Source organism: Orcinus orca, chromosome 17 (genome assembly GCF_937001465.1).
Source record: "Orcinus orca chromosome 17, mOrcOrc1.1, whole genome shotgun sequence".
Lineage (NCBI taxonomy): Eukaryota > Metazoa > Chordata > Mammalia > Artiodactyla > Delphinidae > Orcinus > Orcinus orca.
The window spans coordinates 53960077-53979132 of NC_064575.1; the positions used below are offsets into that span (position 1 = coordinate 53960077).

Here is a 19056-nt window from a genome sequence, read left to right on the forward strand (position 1 = left end):
GATCCCACATGCCGCGGAGCGGCTGGGCCCGTGGGCCATGGCCGCTGAGCCTGCGCGTCAGGAGCCTGTGCTCCGCAACGGGAGGGGTCACAACAGTGCAAGGCCCGCGTACCGCAAAAAAAAAAAAAAGAAACAGTGCAAAGAGGGGCTTTATGCTACAAGGTTAAGAGCATGGACCCAGGAACCATAATTCCTGGGTTCAGAACTCTGATCTGCTGCTTCCTAACTGGTCAAATTATAATCACTCTGTGCCCCAGTTTTCTCATATGTAAAATGGGGATAATAGTAATACATGTCTCAAAGCGTTGTTGTGAGGATTAAATGAGTTATTATATGCAAAGCACAGAAGAGTGTTGGGTGCAAAGCTAAGTGCTTTTGAAGTCCAGCTGTTGTTATTGTTGTCCTGTGTGATTCTGGGGTTCAGAACGGCTTCATGGATGGGGAGGCATTAGCGGTGACCCTGGTCATCGGCAGGTAACTGGGGCACCAGGAGGACAGATGTCCTTGACTCCTGCTCTGGGGAAGGTTAGACACAGACCCTCTCCACCTGCTGCCCTGAGCCTGTGGCACAGGTGGCATATGTGCATGCAACTGAATAGAAATATTCTCGAAGGATGTACCCTAGTGATCTTGAGTCATAGAATAATGGGTGATGTTTTTTGTCTTTTTGCTTATCTATGCTACCTAATTATTAAATAATTAATATGTATTCATTGTTATAACAGAAATAAATGAAAACATGTTTTAAAAAGCTGTGATTCTGTAAATATTTGGCATGTATTGAAAAAAATTTTTCTGTTTCTATTCTTCCCAAGCAAGGGACATGATACCTAGAAATCTGTGATTGTGATGAGTTAGGAATTCACTGAGAGGCTGGCATACCGGAGCCAAGCTCCTAGCTAGTGAGTGAGCCTAGCTGACATCTCAAAGCAGCAGTGTGACCATAACTTATTACATGATTCCACGTAATTCTTAAAACAGAGGTTAATATTGTCTCAGTTTCACAGATAAAAAACTGAGAGTATTATATACTATGTTGTTCGTCAAGAATTTGGGACTCTGAGAACCTGTGGGTCTATACTAGGGTTCTCAGCCTCAGCACTACTGACTTTTGGGATCAGATAATTCTTTGTTGTGGAGCTGTCCTGTGCATTGTAGGATGTTTAGCAGCGTCCTTGATTTCTACCCTGATTTCAGTAGATACCAGTAGCGTCTCCCTCTCCACAGGTTGTGACAAGCAAAAACGTCTCCAGACATCGCCAAATGTCCTCTAGCTGAGACCCACTGGCCTACTGTATCCTACTCTTTTTTTTTTTGGCTGTGCCGCATGGCTTGGGGGATCTTAGTTCCCTGACCAGGGATTAAACCCAGGCCCTCAGCAGTGAAAGCATGGAGTCTTAACCACTGGAGCACCAGGGAATTCCCCAGTGTATCCTATTCATTAACCCTGAACATTATCCTCTAAAAATTCCAGATATACACATCAAATCATTTTCAATGCTTCATCTTCATTGGGGCTTAGTTCTTCCACTAAATCTTTAATGTTGTTGATGATGAAAACAGACATTATATTGTAATGAATATATTTTGCATATTTTCCTACCTTTTCCATTATTTCCATCCTAATATGGATCAAAATGGAATAAGCATTTTTAAGGCTTCTCATCCATACTGTCAAATTGCTGACCATAAAAGTTGTACTGGGCTTCCCTGGTGGCGCAGTGGTTGACAGTCCGCCTGCCAATGCAGGGGACACGGGTTTGTGCCCCAGTCCGGGAAGATCCCACATGCCACGGAGCAGCTAGGCCCGTGAGCCATGGCCATTGAGCCTGCGCGTCTGGAGCCTGTGCTCCGCAACGGGAGAGGCCACAACAGTGAGAGGCCCACATACCGCAAAAAAAAAAAAAAAAAAGTTGTACCAGTTTACATTTCCACTAGCAGTGTAAGAGACTGTCTTATCACACCATCACCAGCACTGGCTATTATGTACATATTTCTATCTTTGCTAATACAGGTTCTTATTCATATTTATTTTTATATATTATTTACTTTGATAAATATTTATATTTGCTATCTTATTTATATTTTTGAGCACTAGTAAGAGTGTACATTTCCCTATATGTTTTAGCCAGTGGTATTTCTTTTTTTCTCAATTTTTTGTGCTTTTTGTTCATTTGCATGTGGGGGTCTTAGTATTGTTATGATTAATTTGTCTGAGATCTTTATATAATGTCACCTGGATACCATAAATTTCTACCAAATAAAAAATAGTTCATTAAAGCATTTGAGTTCATTAAACGTCTGGGCAGATGGCAATGGATTTACATCATAGCAATTGAAGGGATCTCAAACGGGGTTCTAAACAGTCGTGTTTTTTCAAGTTCTTTATCGTGTTGCTTTCTTCTTTCTCCGCTCTCTACACCTTATGCCTTCCTCACATTCCAACACCGCCCCCACCCCATTTCTGTTCCTTTCCAATCTCTATTGGAAACTAGCTTACTTATGTCTCTTGTGTCTTTGTCTCCATTTACCCAAGCTCTCAGTTTATCTTCCAGCCCTCTAGTTTATCAAAGTATTTTCCTAAACAAGGACATTTCCTTTTCTAAGAGGAATATCAGTACCAACTTTCAAGATATTTTTAATATTATAGGGGGGTGAAAAATGATTTTGATTCCTATTGTCCTAGTAGTTTCAAATACTTTCCCCACTTTGTTTCATTAAAACATTTATCTTTTTCCCTTGACAAAATTATGAGGAAAAAAATATCTTCTCTACGCATTTTTTCAGTGCTTTAAGCCTTAGAAGATGCTTCCAGATGGGGAATATTTAGATACTTGGAAATGGAGGAAAAGGTGTGTCATGCCTGTTACACATACTTAGATACCTAGGATGCTCCTATGCATTGTATCAAAAAGCAAGCTTCGCACTCTTTGTAAAATACGTTCCCTTACTATTAGAATCCATTAGAAAGCAATCATGCCCTGCTTATTCTAAACATATTTGCTAGATTTTTAAATGAGATATGCTAGGTCTAATGATAATTAGAGCTAACATTTATTGAGCACTACATTATACTGCCTCTCAAGTATAACATGGTGTTTAAAACATTGGAAAGTGTCTGGACATCAGAAGTAGATGTACTCGAGTTCAAAAATTAAGAAATGGACATGAGAATTCTGCTTCAGGGCCATATGCAAACATAAAGAAACCAAAAGGTTTTAAATGCAGACCCTAATACTGCACTGCCCAAAGCAGTTGTCACTAGCCTCCTCTGGGTATTTAAATTTTTATTAATTAAAGTGAAATAAATTTTAAAATTCAGTCCTTCAGTAACACTAGCCACACATCAACTGCTCAAGAGCCATGTAAGTCTAGTGGATACGATATGGACAGCACAGAATACCATTTCCACCACTGAAGAAAGTTGTATTGGACAGTACAGATCTAACAAAACATTGCCTTTAGGCCTACGTTTTGTGATGCCAGATAAAGCCCTTGGAATTCCTGACAAGTTTCCAAAGTTGTGTTACAGAACTGGTTGTTGGAATTGCCTGCACATCACCCAAAACTGGTGAAAAGCATCAGGTTGGGGATAGGTTGGTTGGTTGTTACTTTTTGTCCGATGTATTACTAAGTCTCTAAGAAATTCTGTGGTGAATTTCTGCAGGGACACAACAGCAGAAAAGGCATAAGATAGGTCAAAAAACCTGGGTCCTATAATATATAGTAATAATAGCAACCATTTACTGGGTGTTTCATATGTGCCAGGCACTATGCCAAATGTACACGTCATTTAATCTTCACAACACCCCTATAAGGGATGTATTATTACCGCCATTTTACAGGTGAAGAAGCTAAAGTTTACAGGCCTGAGGTCACATAGCTGGTCAGCAGTGGAGCCAGGATTTAAAACCAGATATGTCTATTCTCTTGTGCTAAACAGCTCTGAGACCTCTGGCTCTTCACCTTCTCCATTTGTAAATATAAAAGCACTGAATTAGAAAATCACAAAGTTCTTTACCATTTCTAAAACTACGTTCTAAATTAGAATAATACCACCTACCTTCCCCAGCCAATGAAATATGCAGGGCTCAAAAGAGCGGCTTGCTACCTTTTTTCCCCCCAAAGGACATGATTTCTCCTGTCCATGCCTTTGCCGTGTAACCTTCCTTGGTTTCCCACTATCTAATGTGGTGCCAACTATTTATGATATTTATTACACGCCTCACATACCCCTGAACTAGATAACAGGCTCTCTCCTGCAAGGAGTGATTCACGCCAGCAGATAATCCTAAGAAAATTCGCACAGTGACTATCAAATGCTCCATGAACATTTATGGAATTAACCTGAAGTGGACTGGAAGGAAAAGGTGAATCAGCGGCCGAAGTGAACTATTAAGGATATTACTCAGAAAACCGGGCTGTCCGAAGAAAACCCCGAGTGGAGAAGCCTGTGTAGGGGCTGGAGACAAATTCCAAACTGCAGAAACCTGAAGAAGTGGGATAACCTTAGGGATGGTGGCCGTGAAATTCACAAGTGGCGCACGAGACTCGGGCCGGACACAGGGAGAAGCAGGAACCCTACCCAATCGCGGAACAGCGGCCGCCAGCCGCGACTCCCGGGTCTCCTTGGATCCCCCGAGAGCCTCCCAGGCCCGCCCCGCCCCGCCCCGCCCCGCCCCGCCCCGCCCCGCCCCTCTTTCGAGGGCTCGGCCGCGGCGGCTGCGCAGTGGCGCGCGCGTAGGCGGAGAGGCGAGCGCCGCGGTCAGCTGACCGCTCCGGCTGGCACGTGACTTGCTTCGTGGGCTCTGGGGTCGAGGAAGCTGTGAGGCCGGAGATTAGGTCGGGTAGGGATGGAGCGCTGAGCCGTTAACGTCTGCCAGGCTGTACACCTCTGTACCTGTTACTGCTGCCACTTCCTCGTTTGACACTTCCCTGGGTCAGTGAGCGATGGCTACACCGGATGGGGAGCCCCGGCCAGGCCGAAGCTTGCGCTGCGGTCGCGGCCGGGGAGGGATGGGGGCGGGCGCGGGGGCCGAGGCTGAGGCGTTGGAGCCGGTTGGGCGGCTGTGTCTGGTTTCTCGGCGCGGGTTCGTCGCCGCCTTGGGCCTAGGTTCTGTCTCTAGGGAAGAGGAAGGAGGGAAAAAGAGAAAGGGCCCCAGGGGGTACTCAGTGGCAGAGGCAGAAATAAAAATTCCGGTCTGGGACATTTCTCCTTGGATTGGGGTGAGGATCCAGTGAATGCTCGTCCGCTTGATTGAGGGGGATGAAAGGTGGCTGAGTGGCCCAGATGAAGATCCGGGGTGGTGTGTGTGAGGTCACAGCGACCGCGAGAGCCTCCACTGGGTGTACGCGCTTGCTATGGGGGTGGCAGTTTAAAGGGTCTAGGCGCCCCTCAGAGAGGACGCAGGGTCCTTGTGGGCAGGGGAAAGAACGAGAATCCAGAGAACTCAAACCATTTTTTATTAGAATGGGGGAAGGGTAGGCAAGAAACCCCTGAAAAGGAGCTTGAGGGGAGAATCACACGGGCAAATTGAATCACCTGAGAAACAGAGGAGTGAGGGGAAGGAAAGTTTGGTTAGATTCTGTTTGCACTCTTCACTGAGGGTAGTTATAGCTACCCCCAAAGCAGTCCTGAAGTACACAGGGGAGACTGGATCCTTTGGGGGTTGAGGGGAGACTCCTCTGCAAAGATCTGTTTTGGCCTTCCAAACTTATCCTTTGGTACTGTCATCTACTCCGGAATATCTTTTATTGAACAGTAGTCACAGGAATTACCTTTCATGTTTATTTTGTTCTCACAGGTCTTTGAGAGAAAGTAGATGAAAATGCCATTCATTGTATAGTTAGGGACCTGTCTAGACCCTTGGACCTAGAAATGGACATCAAGTGATGTGTTTAAGTCTAGCATAACTTCCATCGTCTTCTGATTGCCGATTACCTGCACAGTACTTAACCACAATCACATCTAGAGAGAAGGGTGAGTTTTTTGTAGTGCACTGTAATCTCTGATTCAGCACTTTTGGTGAACCTTTTTGAGTAGGACAGCTTCAAAGGGATTTGGCAGTGGTGGTCAGTGCTTTAAAAACTGCTTTTCTGTTGGCTTGGGTGAAGCGGTTCAGTTTACAGTTCAGCTGGAGGAGATAATGAGCAACAAGGTGGGCAAAAGGTACTCAGCTTGTCAATCACGGTTCTTTGGCAACAAGCAAGTCTCAAATTGTGCTGAAGACGGAGCCTCGGGTTTGTGTCTCAGACTCTTTTGGTGTATCTTGCAGGGACTAGATAAAATCTAAAGAAACAGTACTCGGGATCTGACTAAAGTAAATGCTGAGAGCTAGGTGGTTAGTGTAATACTGCTTTTAGAACTGGGCAGGAAATGATCATTTTTATTTTTTGGCATATTAGTCTTAAGAGCCTTATTTACATTAGTTTTCTCTACCTAAAAAGAAACGTTTGGGCTTCAAAATTTTGATTCTGTAATTATTTCCACAGCTTGCGACATAGTTGCATTGGCTAAAGAGCAAAGCTGGTATGCCAAAATAAACCTTTGCCAAAGGATCTTCTTGTGCTCCAGTCCCCAAGCGGTCAGTCTTCCTTTTGCACTTGAGCCTGCTTAGGCGTTGCTGCAGTTCTGACCAAATACCTCCTAGTTAAATTTTATTCTTGTACATATTCTGATCTATGTGCTGGAGTAAACCTTTTTCACCCTTTGGATGTGGAATTTTATACCATTTTAGTTATAAACTAATTCATGTTCGGTTCACATTTCACTGATGTTTTGAAGACATAGTAGAAACCATTAGCACGGTGGCCTTGGAAAGATAGCTCAGGCAGTGAAGCAGGGCGGTCTAAAATTTCCCTTTGACAAGAGTGAACCTTGGAACTAGAAAATTCAAACTGTATTCTTGATAATGAAGCAAAATCCTGTTCCAAATGTGTGGCAAATCTGCTATACATTTACAGAGTTCCAAGAGGAGCCCTGTGGGCAGTGGAGGAGATGTGCTTTGGTTACATCATAGGATAGAAGATGGAGCCTTAGCTCTGTACTTGAAAATAAAATGCAGGTAAATGCAAAAATGGTGTTTTATAGAAAGAGATTGATGTATCTTTTAAGATATTTTAAGCAAACTATCCATGAATAGGAAGTTATTTATAAATTAAGCTGGTTAACATGTGGATTGACTTTACCATGAAAGGTTTTCTTTGTGAACCAGCCTATAGTTCAGTGTTCCTCAGTGGGTGCTTTTGGCATTTTGGACAGGACTGTCCCTTGTTTGGTCCCCATCCGCTAAATGGTGGTAGTGGCCCCCACGTTGGGACAACCTAAAATGCTCCCAGACATTTCCAAGCTCCTCCTGGTGGAGAGAGGTACCATTTGGTTGTGAAACACCCCATGTGGTGCCATCCTTTACTTATGGGACACATATCCGAGTGCTTGTTAGTGACAGGCCCTCTACTAGATGTTGGGGATATAGAGGTTAAGAGCAGTGTTTTAATAAACTAGCAAGTGAAATGTATGTAGTCACTAGCTCTGTGGCCTTGGGCAAGAAATTTCATTAACTGTTCTGTCATCTGCAAGTGGGATTGGTGATACCATCTTCTTTGAAGGAATCAACTACAAAATTGCTTAGCATATTGAAGTGCTAATCACATAGCACATATTCAATAAGTGGTTGTCATTACCAGGAAACAGGATCTCAAGCTTACTTGAGTGATGAATTGGGGGCGACAAGCTTGTTTTAGATCCTTGGCTTGTTGAATTTCAGGCTAGAATACATTGTCTTAGAAATATCAGCACCTTCTAGTGGAAAACATGGTGCTGTGGTCCAGTCACTGTTATAAAATAACAGCCTGAAAGAGAAGGGAAGTAACGTTTTGGGAGCCATGAGTGTAGAAATCAGGGAGTTGCCTGGCATGGAAGGAATTGTTTGCTCCCTGGGTCAGTGTTGAGTTGCCTGTGGCAGAGAGGAAGTCTCTGGGCCCTCAGAAGGTTCCGATGGTTCCTTTAGTAATGGGGGTACAGTGCCCTCCTTGCCTATCGATTCAGCTTGCTTTAGCAGAAATTGCAAGAGGTTTTTAACATTGTGTTATGAGTTGTTACCTTTCTAGCTGGTTTCAGGCTTTATGATCAGCATCTCTGCCTAAGTAAGGCTTGGTTCTTACACATTTATTTCTAGCCAACTGTAAAATAAAAAGATGGCAGTTGGTTATAAAATACATCAAAGATTAAATTGCCTTTCATATTTCAGTGTATTTATGGCATGAAATTCAGGTAGTTCTTAAAAGGATTATAGAGCATTTATAGGTACTGTTTCAGTTGAAAACAAAACAACACAAAAGTTAAGATTTTTTAAAGAAGGTGTGTGTCCTGATAATTTAAAAATTTCCTTCTGTATGAATGACAAAGTCTCTTGGAAGGTAAAATCCCCCATCGTTGTTGGGAACTTTTAAAACAAGTTTTATTGTGAGCAAGTCCCTCCCACAATCCCAGTTAAGGTGCTTCTGTTTTGAAGGCTAGAATTTTAACATTCAGAGAGGAAACAGTTATTCTTACTCTTTATTTGTATGGTGTTAAAAATTTCTAGGGGAAGGATGTAGCAACTTTTTAAGATGAATGGATTGTGGTAAATGTTTTGCACTGATCAATTCTGTTAAAAGTTGATGTGTCACAATTGGAAGGCTATGTGATATTTCACTGATATCTGAGGTATACCTTCTTGTGCCTGTTGAAATAAGTCACTTAAGTAAACGACTTGGTATTTTCAAGGACTGAAAAAGGAAGTTGTTTTGCATTTAGACCACGTTCAGCCTTTATTGAGAAATTTAGTTTACTGTGAAAGGTGATTGCATTTCAGAGACTAAAATATTGGTTCCTTGAAAGCATTAAAAGGACTTAAGTATTGGAGCACTTATAGGGGTGCTCTACTGTTTTCTGTGGTTGCCCCTATCCTGGGTCAGGCTGATACCTTCATTTACAAAAGAAATGCTAGTAGCTGTTTGGGTTTATTATCCCCACCTTTTGTGTTGTTATGATAGTTACTACTTTACTCTTTTTATTTTAAATTCAAATCCTTGCCGTAGGAAAATAATCCACCGCCTTTAAATTCTCATAAGTGGGTGATACAGTAATGAAATAAACAGTCTCAGAGATTTGGACCCAGGATTTCCTTTCTTCTCTCTTTTCCTTCCTTCCATTTTGAAAAAGAGTTGTTACTGCTTTAAAAACAAAAAAATACTTATTGTAGTCAGACAAGATAGAAGTGTTTTAAAAATTTGACTAGTGTTTCTCTTGTGCCTCCAGTGTATTCTGCCTTGATTTTTTTTTTTTTATCTTGTCATCTGCATTGTTTTCCTACCTTTCCCTGCACACACAGACCTACCTACTTGTAGAGACCTACACACACATACACACCCCCACACACAAGTGTAAGCTCCTTCAAGACAGGGAGTACATTTTGTTTTGCTTCTTACCACAGTTCTGGGAATTTAAGCACCTAAAACATTTGATGAATGATATGACCCTAACTTGAAAGCAGTTACAGTCAAACAGATATTTGGGCGGAAAAAAACGTAAAATAGATGTCTGCTTTAATGCAGTCTATTACATGGATTTCAGTGGACATGCGGGTTGAGGGAGAAATAGTTTGGGATTATATGAACGGATTTGGTGCATGGTTGGACTTGGTTGCGGAAATCTTTTTGTTAAGAGAATTTTGAGTTGGTTGAAATAGGAAAGAGGTTGCTTTCTGCAAAATGGACTGTTGAGCAGAGGCAAGTAAGAAAGAGACTACAGGCAGGCCTGAGGTAAATATGGATGAAGGGAGGTCAGAACATTGTGAAGATGAGGCAGAAAAACTCAGACAAAGGACATTAGTAGTGATGACTGTGAAGAATGGGAGATTTGAATTTTATTTCTGAGCAGAAGCAGGACTAGGGGCCTAAGTTTTTGTAAGTAACTCAGCCTCCTATCACCTAGAGCAATGTGGGTTTTTTTTGTTTTTTTTTTTTTTTTTTTTTTTTTTGCGGTATGTGGGCCTCTCACTGTTGTGGCCTCTCCCGTTGCGGAGCACAGGCTCCGGACGCGCAGGCTCAGCGGCCAAGGCTCACGGGCCCAGCTGCTCCGCGGCACGTGGGATCTTCCCGGACTGGGGCATGAACCTGTGTCCCCTGCATCGGCAGGCGGACTGCCAACCACTGTGCCACGAGGGAAGCCCTAGAGCAATGTTTTTAGTGCTGGAAAAGTTTTTCAAGAAGTTTTGGGAATGAATCCGGTTTCTAACACTGTGGTCACAAAACCACCTATTTGTACGAAGGGCATTAAAATCCTCTATGTTCTGTCCTTCATAAATGAAATAAAATTGTGTATTTCTTGAGCAAAGCAGTAGTTTACCCAGATTTTGTATTGTTCTGTACTTGATTTCATATATCATATTGCTTTTCACTTTTTAAGTTTGTAAGCTGCCATAGAAAGCATGCAAAACGTGGGTTCATGTATTTAAGGTTTCTGAACTCCATAGAACAAAAATCATTCCTGTATTATAGAACTAACAATACTGCGTGATTCTTGATAATGATGGTATGACATTTAGCCATCTTATTAAGGAATATTTGCCATTTCTTGTAACATTTACTATGTAACTCACTATATAATCATGGAAATTCCTGTTTTACTATAGTGGTTCTGAAACCTGTCCGATCATCTGATTTACTTGAGGGACTTAACAAGAAAATAGAAAAAAAAAAAGAATCCTGGGTCTTAGCCAGTATAGATTCATGGAATACAGGAGCAAAAAAGGATCCTGGATATGGTAATCCAGTCCTCTCATTTTACAAATGAAATTTACGCAGACAGTGATATGCAGAATTGGGATTAGATTCCAAGTCTTCATATTCTCAGTTCAGTGCTGTGGCCGTTACACTATGCTTCCTGAAGTTGGCATTTAGGTTCTTTCTGACTGAAATTCCCAGTGAGATAAAAAGGCTGTTTACCAACCTTGATCTCATACTTCAGACACAGCTACTACTAACCAGCTTTACTAACCAGCTTTGCCTTTATCTTTTGTATTTATATCCAGGGTTCTTTGTTGCCATGCCATTTAACGGTCTCTAAACTTTTCAGTGTTTTCAAGTGTGAGGATATTGCCCCACTTTTTTTTTTTTTAATGAAGTGTTTGGGGTTTTTCTGGCATTTACATGTAGTAATTCATTAATAAAAAATTAGGAAACAGGAATACGCAGAAAGAATGAAAATGAACATTCATAATCCACTCCCAAGAGATAATCTTTAATGGGTTTTTTTTAAACAATTTAATGTTTATACCTATATATAGCCTTCTTTCTTAAAGCTGTGTCAACGTTTTTATGGCTTTTGATTAACATTGACAAACTGCCTTCTAGAAATTGTCCCTTTTTAAAAAAGTTACAGAACTTTTTTGGGTTATCCTGTGATATATAATTATTTTAGATTGAGGAAATATTAATGATGGCAAGTTATTATGTCTTTATTAATGCTTTTTAATGAATTTATATTTTATCAATCATTAGAGCATGCTATACATTTGCAAAATTAATGACACATATGTGTGGGACATTTATTCAAGCTACATCTGTCCTTTTTTTTTTAAACGGAAATGAACATTTCTCCACTTTACTGCCAAAGCAGTGCTCCATTCTTCCCACACATAGTATTATTACAGTCTTTCAGCCTAGACTTGTTATATTTCTCACGTTCATTGTTGTTAATCCTGTTTTCTATTAAATGGTAAAGCATGGGGCTGAGGGACTGGGAGGTTGTGGTCGAATCCCTAACAAAACCAAAAACTCAGGAACAATACATACAGCAAAACAAGAGGAGACTTCCGCTTCTGGCCACCGTGGAATAACTGGTACCATACTTGCTTTCCCACCATAAACAACTAGAAAATTGGATAAAATATATGAAAAAACTGCTTCCAGTTATTGGACAACAGAGGTAATACAGGAACCAAGAGACAGGAAACAAATGAAATGAGCTCTATAATCCCTCTGGCTTTCTGCCTGGAGTCACTCTCTGGACCATGGTTTAGAGGAGACCAAGCAGAGCATGTTGGTCTTGCTGAGTTGAGGAGGCTTGGAGTTGGGGCAGGCTTACCTGGCTAGAATTCGCGGGTTGGATAGGCTGACAGGAGGGAGCTAGACAGAAAACCCACCATCTGTAAAGGAGTCTCTCTCTGTAGGAGGCCCGGCAAAGAATGACTAGAGAACCTTAGACAGTTGCCAGAGCTCATGGGGCCGGAAGGCGTATGAATACCTTATTGAATCCCTGGGGCATCCCATGGAATCTCCAGACGGTCAGATCTTAGTAGAAAGGCTACATTAGCCCTAGAGTAAAGCTTTAGACTTAGCCTGACAAAGTATAAAAACAAGCCTTGAAATGAAGCATGCTAAAGCTCAAGGTAACCGCCAGAACAAAGCACAACATTCTTAAAAGGAAGAAAACAAAATCCATTGATCAGCAATTTAATGTTGTGAATTGTAAATATGCTCAGAATTTACAGAAAACATGAACATAATGAGGAAAGAGAAGTTTTAAAAGATGGAACTTATAAAGGTGAAAAATACATCTAAAGCGAAAAACTCACTTCATGAGACAAATAGATTACTTTAAAGAAAAAGTCAGCCAGCTAGAAGATGTAGCAAGAAAGTAACCAAACTGAAACCCAGAGAGGAAAACAATTTTAAAAAGTGAATGGAAGCTCAGTGACCTGTGGGACAATATCAGGTGGTTTAATATACATGCCGTTTTTGTCTCAAAAAAAGGAAAAGAGAAGCAGGAAAGAAATTTGAAGAAAATAATGGGTGAATGTTGAAAACTATAAACACAGATTCAAGAATCTCTCTGAACTCCAAACAGGATAAATCCTTGTGACTCTGGGGTAGGCAGATTTTTCTTATGTCAGAACTCACATATTATAAAAGAAGAAGTCAGTAAACTGGACATCAGAATTGAAAACTTCTACTCAAAAACACCATTAAGAAAGGGCAAGACACGAGAAAATACGTAAGAAATACGCACACACACACACCTCTCAAATTGTATCAGGATCATACAAAAAATTCCTACAACTCAGTAAGATCAATGCAGCTTTTTAAAAAATTGGGCACAAGATTTGAATAGAAATTTCACAAAAGATTTGAATAGAAACTTCACAAAAGAAGATATACAAATGGTTGATAAGAACATGAAAAGATCCTGAACTTTGTAGTCATTGTGGAAATGTGAGATTCCCCTGCAATCCCCTGGAATGGCTGAAAATAAAAAGGCTGACAGCACTAAGTGTTGGTGGGCATGTGAAACAACTGGAACTGTGTATCTTGCTAATGAGAATATAAAATATTACATCTACTTTGGAAAACAGTTTGGTGGCTTCTTATAAAGTTAAATATATGCTAATCATTCAACTCAGAAATTCCACTTCTAGATGGTTATCCAAGAGAAATGAATGTGTATTTTCACAAAAGCTTTGTAGAGGAATATTCATAGCACCTTTATTGTTAATGGCCCCAAACCAGTAATCGTCCAAATGTCTATCAACAGGTGAATGGGTAAGCAAACCATTGTACATTCATGTCATGGAACACTAAGCAATAAAACAGAATGAACTGCTACTGATACACAGGCCATAGACAAATATCTCAGACATGCTGAGCAAAAGAAGCCAGATACAAAAGAGTACGCAGTGTGCACTTCCATTTACAATGAAATTCTACATCGGGCCAAATGAATCTATAGTGTGACAGAAAGCAGATTGGCACCTGCCCAGGGCCAGCAGTAGGGTAGGAATTGACTGGGCCTTGGTGTGAGGGAAGGCTTTGGGAAGACAGAAGTGTTCTTAATCTTGATTTTGGTGGTGGTTATACAGGTGTGTATGTTTGTCAAAAACTCATCAAACTGTACTCTTGTAATGGGTGCATTTTATTGTATATAAATTGTATTTCGATGAAATTGACTTTAAAAAATATGGAGGAAGTGAAGGGAGCGAACCAATTATAAGCCAGGTATTTTAACTTTATTATTGTACTTAATCTTCACAGTTACTTATTCATTCAAGAATATTCAACAAATACTTTTTTTTTTTTTTTTTGTGGTACATGGGCCTCTCACTGCCGTGGCCTCAGCCACATCGGAGCTCAGGCTCCGGACGTGCAGGCTCAGCAGCCATGGCCCACGGGCCCAGCTGCTCCTTGGCACTTGGGATCTTCCTGGACCGGGGCACGAACCTGTGTCCCCTGCATCGGCAGGTGGACTCTCAACTACTGTGCCACCAGGGAAGCCCAACAAATACTTTTTGAGGTTCTACATACCAGCGTCTGTACCAGGTACTGAGAGTACGGTTGTGAGTAAAAGCTATCATGGTTTCCACCTACCCTAATGCACAGTTTATTTGGTAGAAAGACATCAATAAAAAGTGTTGCTCAGGGAAATACTTAAAAGGTGCTGTGAGAGCATATAATACATTCATCCTTAGCATGTAATATATGCACTTATATGATATATGACATGATACATATTGTACTATATATTTCATATAATGTATGAGGCATTTTCTGTGCCTTGGTTTCTTCATTTGTAACCACTATCCATGAGATATACCAAATGAGTTAATCCTTGTAAAGTGTTTTGACTGGTGCTGGTAGATAGGAAGTGCACAATAAGTGTTGGCTGCTATCTTGATGACATTTGACAATTCTATTGATAGTTGTCTAACGTTGCAGGGGTACTAACTATGCTAACTCAGGGAACACTGGAGTAGGACCAGGTTTTGGGGAAGCCATTAGGAGTTTGACTAGAAATGTTGGGGTTTTTTGGAGACATCCAGATGGAGATGTCTTGTAGTCAGCTGTGGAGACTTGTTGGGTACAGCTCTAGATGCAGCAGAGTAGCCTAGGCTGGAGATACAATTTAGAATAGTGTTCAGCATCTAGACTGGAATTGCCTTGAGTATAAATAAGATCATCAAGAGAGCAACTGTACACACATATAACAGAGGGACTTAAACCTTGATCTGAGTCTTGAGGAATGCCTTTTAAATAATTTTCTCTTTTGCTTAACATATGATTTGCCTATATTTATGCCTGACTTCCAATATACAAGATGAAACAAAGGGAAATAATTAGGCATGAAAACAAGTCAGTTGAAGCAGTCAGCGGAAGTGGAGGTGTCCAGACCTTGGGTGAGATGATAACCAGTGGACACCAGTCTTGACTGTCTGTGTGGCTCAGAAGGGGAAATGTGTTTAGCAACAGGGATTTCACTTTTTGACCTCCCCCCGACAAATATGTTCATCTGCAAAGATAGGGATTTTTTGGAACTGAGCGTAAATTGTACTTCAGTTTCAAAGAGAAATTTTTTATGTGACTTGTTTAAGTGACAGGATAACAATGGACCAAAAAACAGGGATTTTGCCGAAGTCTTATTGATGCTCTTCTCATAGGCAGTTCTTACATTTATCCTTAGATACTTAAGTCGCTTGTCTTTCGCATCAGACTCCTCTTAGATAGTTTGCTTTGACCAGAGGATAGAAGAATTGAGGCCATGGCTTTGCCTGAAGTACCAACAGGTTCTTTCTCAATCCCTCTCTTTTATATTTCTATATTCACCTGTAAAATAATGAAAGACAAAGGCTTAGTAATCTGCAGCTTTACTGATTTTTAATTTATATACTACTCTAAGGTTAGAATTTGTTTTCTGAAAGGCTAAATTTTAAAAAAAAGCTTTAAAAAACATTTCAATATTTTTCTTGGCCCTTATTTTTTTTCTCTAATCAGACTTTTTGATTGGTTCAGAGCCATTGTTATAATTATATTTCATTTATTCATAAAACGAGCAAGGACTTATTCATAAAGTCTCTTATTTATTCATAACATCCCTGCTGTTGGCAGGAATTGTATATGCTGGGTTTTTAGAGCATCAGAAAAGAAGGTATGATTCTGGCCCTTCAGGATTTCCCAGTCAGGTGGAGAGGAAAAGATGTTGTGAAAAAAATGAGGCAGAATAGTGTGATAAATGCATAATAGTGGCATTTACAAGGTAGTAAGTAAACAAGATACTTCCTACGTGGGACACTGGGAACAGCCTTTAGAGGCAGGATGGGACTCTAGTTTTGTTTAGAATTACCATGGCATCATTTCATTGGATCCTGATGAAAGCTCTGTAGAGTCAGGCAGGTATTTATAAATGAGGAAATATGGTCCTCTTTCTATATTTCTTGAAATCCTTTGGAAACCTGCTGGCTGAAAAAGATTTTCTAGAACTCTTAAGTGGTATGATAGTGACATCTACTGTAATAGCTCATATGGTTACAGTCTTTGAAGAAGCTGCAGTTTAGATAATTTAACAGTATCATGAGGAAGACCTTAACAATTGATTCTGTCACCTGCCATTTTGCAGGGAGAGGAGGTGACCTGCAGGTCATCAGATACTGTTTTTCTGGCCAGGCTGAGTGCTTTGTCTGGGCTTACCATCACTATTAATCTGTGTTTAGTTTGTCGGCCATTTGAGAGAGTGCAGCTCTTAGTGCAGCCTTTTTAGGAATGTTGGAAAAAATCATCTTAGAGTACAATTCTTTTTTTTTTTTTTTTAAGAAGATGGTGGGGGTAGGAGTTTATTAATTTATTTATTTTTGGCTGTTAGGTCTTTGTTTCTGTGCGAGGGCTTTCTCTAGTTGCGGCAAGCGGGGACCACTCTTCATCGTGGTGCGCGGGCCTCTCACTATCGCGGCCTCTTGTTGCAGAGCACAGGCTCCAGACGCGCAGTCTCAGTAGTTGTGGCTCACAGGCCCAGTTGCTCCGCGGCATGTGGGATCCTCCCAGACCAGGGCTCGAACCTGTGTCCCCTGCATTGGCAGGCAGACTCTCCACCACTGCGCCACCAGGGAAGCCCGAGTACAATTCTCGAGATTCATTTAATACCACCATCTTTATTTTCACCAGTTTAACCTTTCTGAGTAGGTTTTTAAATCTGTAAGTGGGGGACTTCCCTGGTGGTGCAATGGTTAAGAATCCGCCTGCCAATACAGGGGACACGGATTCGAGCCCTGGTCCGGGAAGATCCCATATGCCGCGGAGCAACTAAGCCCATGCACCACAGCTACTGAGACCATGTGCCACAGCTACTGAAGCCCACGCGCCTAGAGCTCGTGCTCTGCAATGAGAAGCCACCACAACGAGAAGCCCGCTCGCTGCAACTAGAGAAAGCCCACGTGCAGCAATGAAGACCCAATGCAGCCAAAAATAAATAAATAAACAAATTTACTAAAAAAAAATCTATAAGTGGGGAGATTGATATGTATCTCGTAGAGGTGTTAGGAAGATTAATTGAAATAATAACGTATAAAACGTTTAGAGCAGTACCTAGTATGTGGTAGATGCTCTTGAAATGGAAGTTAGAAAAAAATAAGAATATTGAATGGCGTATATGTTCAGGTCACCTTCAATTGTGTAATGACCTGGTAGGATTACTTTATTTATTTTTAAACATTTTATTTATTTATTTGGCTGCATTGGGTCTTCAGTGCTATGCGCATTGGGTCTTCAATGCTACGCACGGGCTTTTCTCTTGTCGTGGCCAGCGGGGGCTGTTCTTCGTTGTGGTGCGCAGGCTTCTCATTGCAGTGGCTTCTCTTGTTGCGGAGCGTGGGCTCTAGGAGTACGGGCTTCAGTAATTGTGGCACGTGGGCTCAGTAGCTGTGGCTTGCGGGCTCTAGAGTGCAGGCTCAGTAGTTGTGGCTCACAGGTTTAGTTGCTCCATGGCATGTGAGATATTCCCGGACCAGGGCTCGAACCCTTGTCTCCTGCATTGGCAGGCGGATTCTTAACCACTGTGCCACCAGGGAAGCCCGGTAGGATTACTTTAATTTCAGCTGTCTTTTGAAATTATGAAAGTCCATTGCGATTAACTATAATACTTTACATTTAAAAGGAAATTTAAATTTACAAAGTTCTTTCATATTCATTATTTGATTGATTATCAGGACAACTTTGTAAGATCGTTATTTTCTGCCTAAGACTCCAAATTTCAGGAAAGGTTAAACAAGCAGTGGTAGTAGAAAGTTAATGGTGGTTCTAATGAAAGCATATTAAAGTAGAAATAATGACACTATTATATTATGAGTTCTTCTGTGTTTGTGTTTTTTACCTACTTAGATTCTGAGTAGATTTGGTTTTGGACTTTCTTTTCCTCTGTGCGCGTGTGTGCATGTGTGCGTGCGTGTGTATGCGTGTGTGTGTGTGTGTGTGTGTGTGTGTCAGGGAGAGAGGGAAAGGGGGAGAGGGAGAAAGATGGTGGAAGAGGGTTGGTTTTGTCTTAATGGAACTCTGGAAAGGGAGATCCACAGCCTCTTAATTCAGATCCAATAGTGCTGTATTATGCATCCCTCCCTGCCCCAAGTCATATTTTAAATAAGAGACTGATTTACAAGGTTGATTGTCAAGTTTTTTTTTTTTTTTTTGCAAATTTGTAAGCGTTTGATGGCCACTAAGTATATGCTAGAGATTGAGGAGATTCCCTTAGATTGAATATGGATGAAAATTAACCACCAATTTGGCTGACCTTGTAGGATTTGCTAAGCCAGATGTGGCAAATTTATTTGGTGGCTACTGTTCAAATGCATTGATTCAATTCTTTTTCAAAGGTAAGAGTTATGCATGTTTTTTTACTTCCTATTTTGGTTTTATGTTTTAAAAATTTAAGATAAACCTATAAATTTGTGACTCTCCCGCCTTCTTTTGTGGAATGAAACTATTGGTGGCTGATATTTTGGGTAGTCTCACTTCTTGACTAATTCCCATTTTAGGATGTTTTGTAATTTAAAAAAATTATGTACTTCATGTATTAGGTCTTTATCATCTCTTTCTCCTAGTATCATAAATAAATCACCATTTACCATTTATATGGATTTACATCCAGGTAAGTAGATTTGACTTTGCTTAGGATTGTATGCCAGTGTTGAATTATTGATAGTTTTGCAACAGGCTATGCTTATCACTCAGAAATAATTTAGAAACAAGTGATATTGA

The 19056-nt window shown here is 40.8% G+C and overlaps 1 protein-coding gene across 3 annotated transcripts in view; it reads left to right on the forward strand.

Moving 5' to 3' along the window:
* Positions 1-4737: 4737 nt before the first annotated feature.
* ATP6V1C1 (ATPase H+ transporting V1 subunit C1) overlaps positions 4738-19056 on the forward strand; it is a 38837-nt gene continuing 24518 nt past the window's right edge. Inside the window, exons 1-2 of one of the 3 annotated variants that reach the window (XM_033438159.2) lie at positions 4758-4939; positions 5805-5980. The gene's annotated coding sequence lies outside the window, so the exon portion shown is untranslated. Of the gene's footprint in view, positions 4940-5804; positions 5981-18596; positions 18672-19056 lie in introns of all 3 variants that reach the window. The other 2 variants (XM_033438157.2, XM_004275323.4) reach the window with 2 other exon arrangements.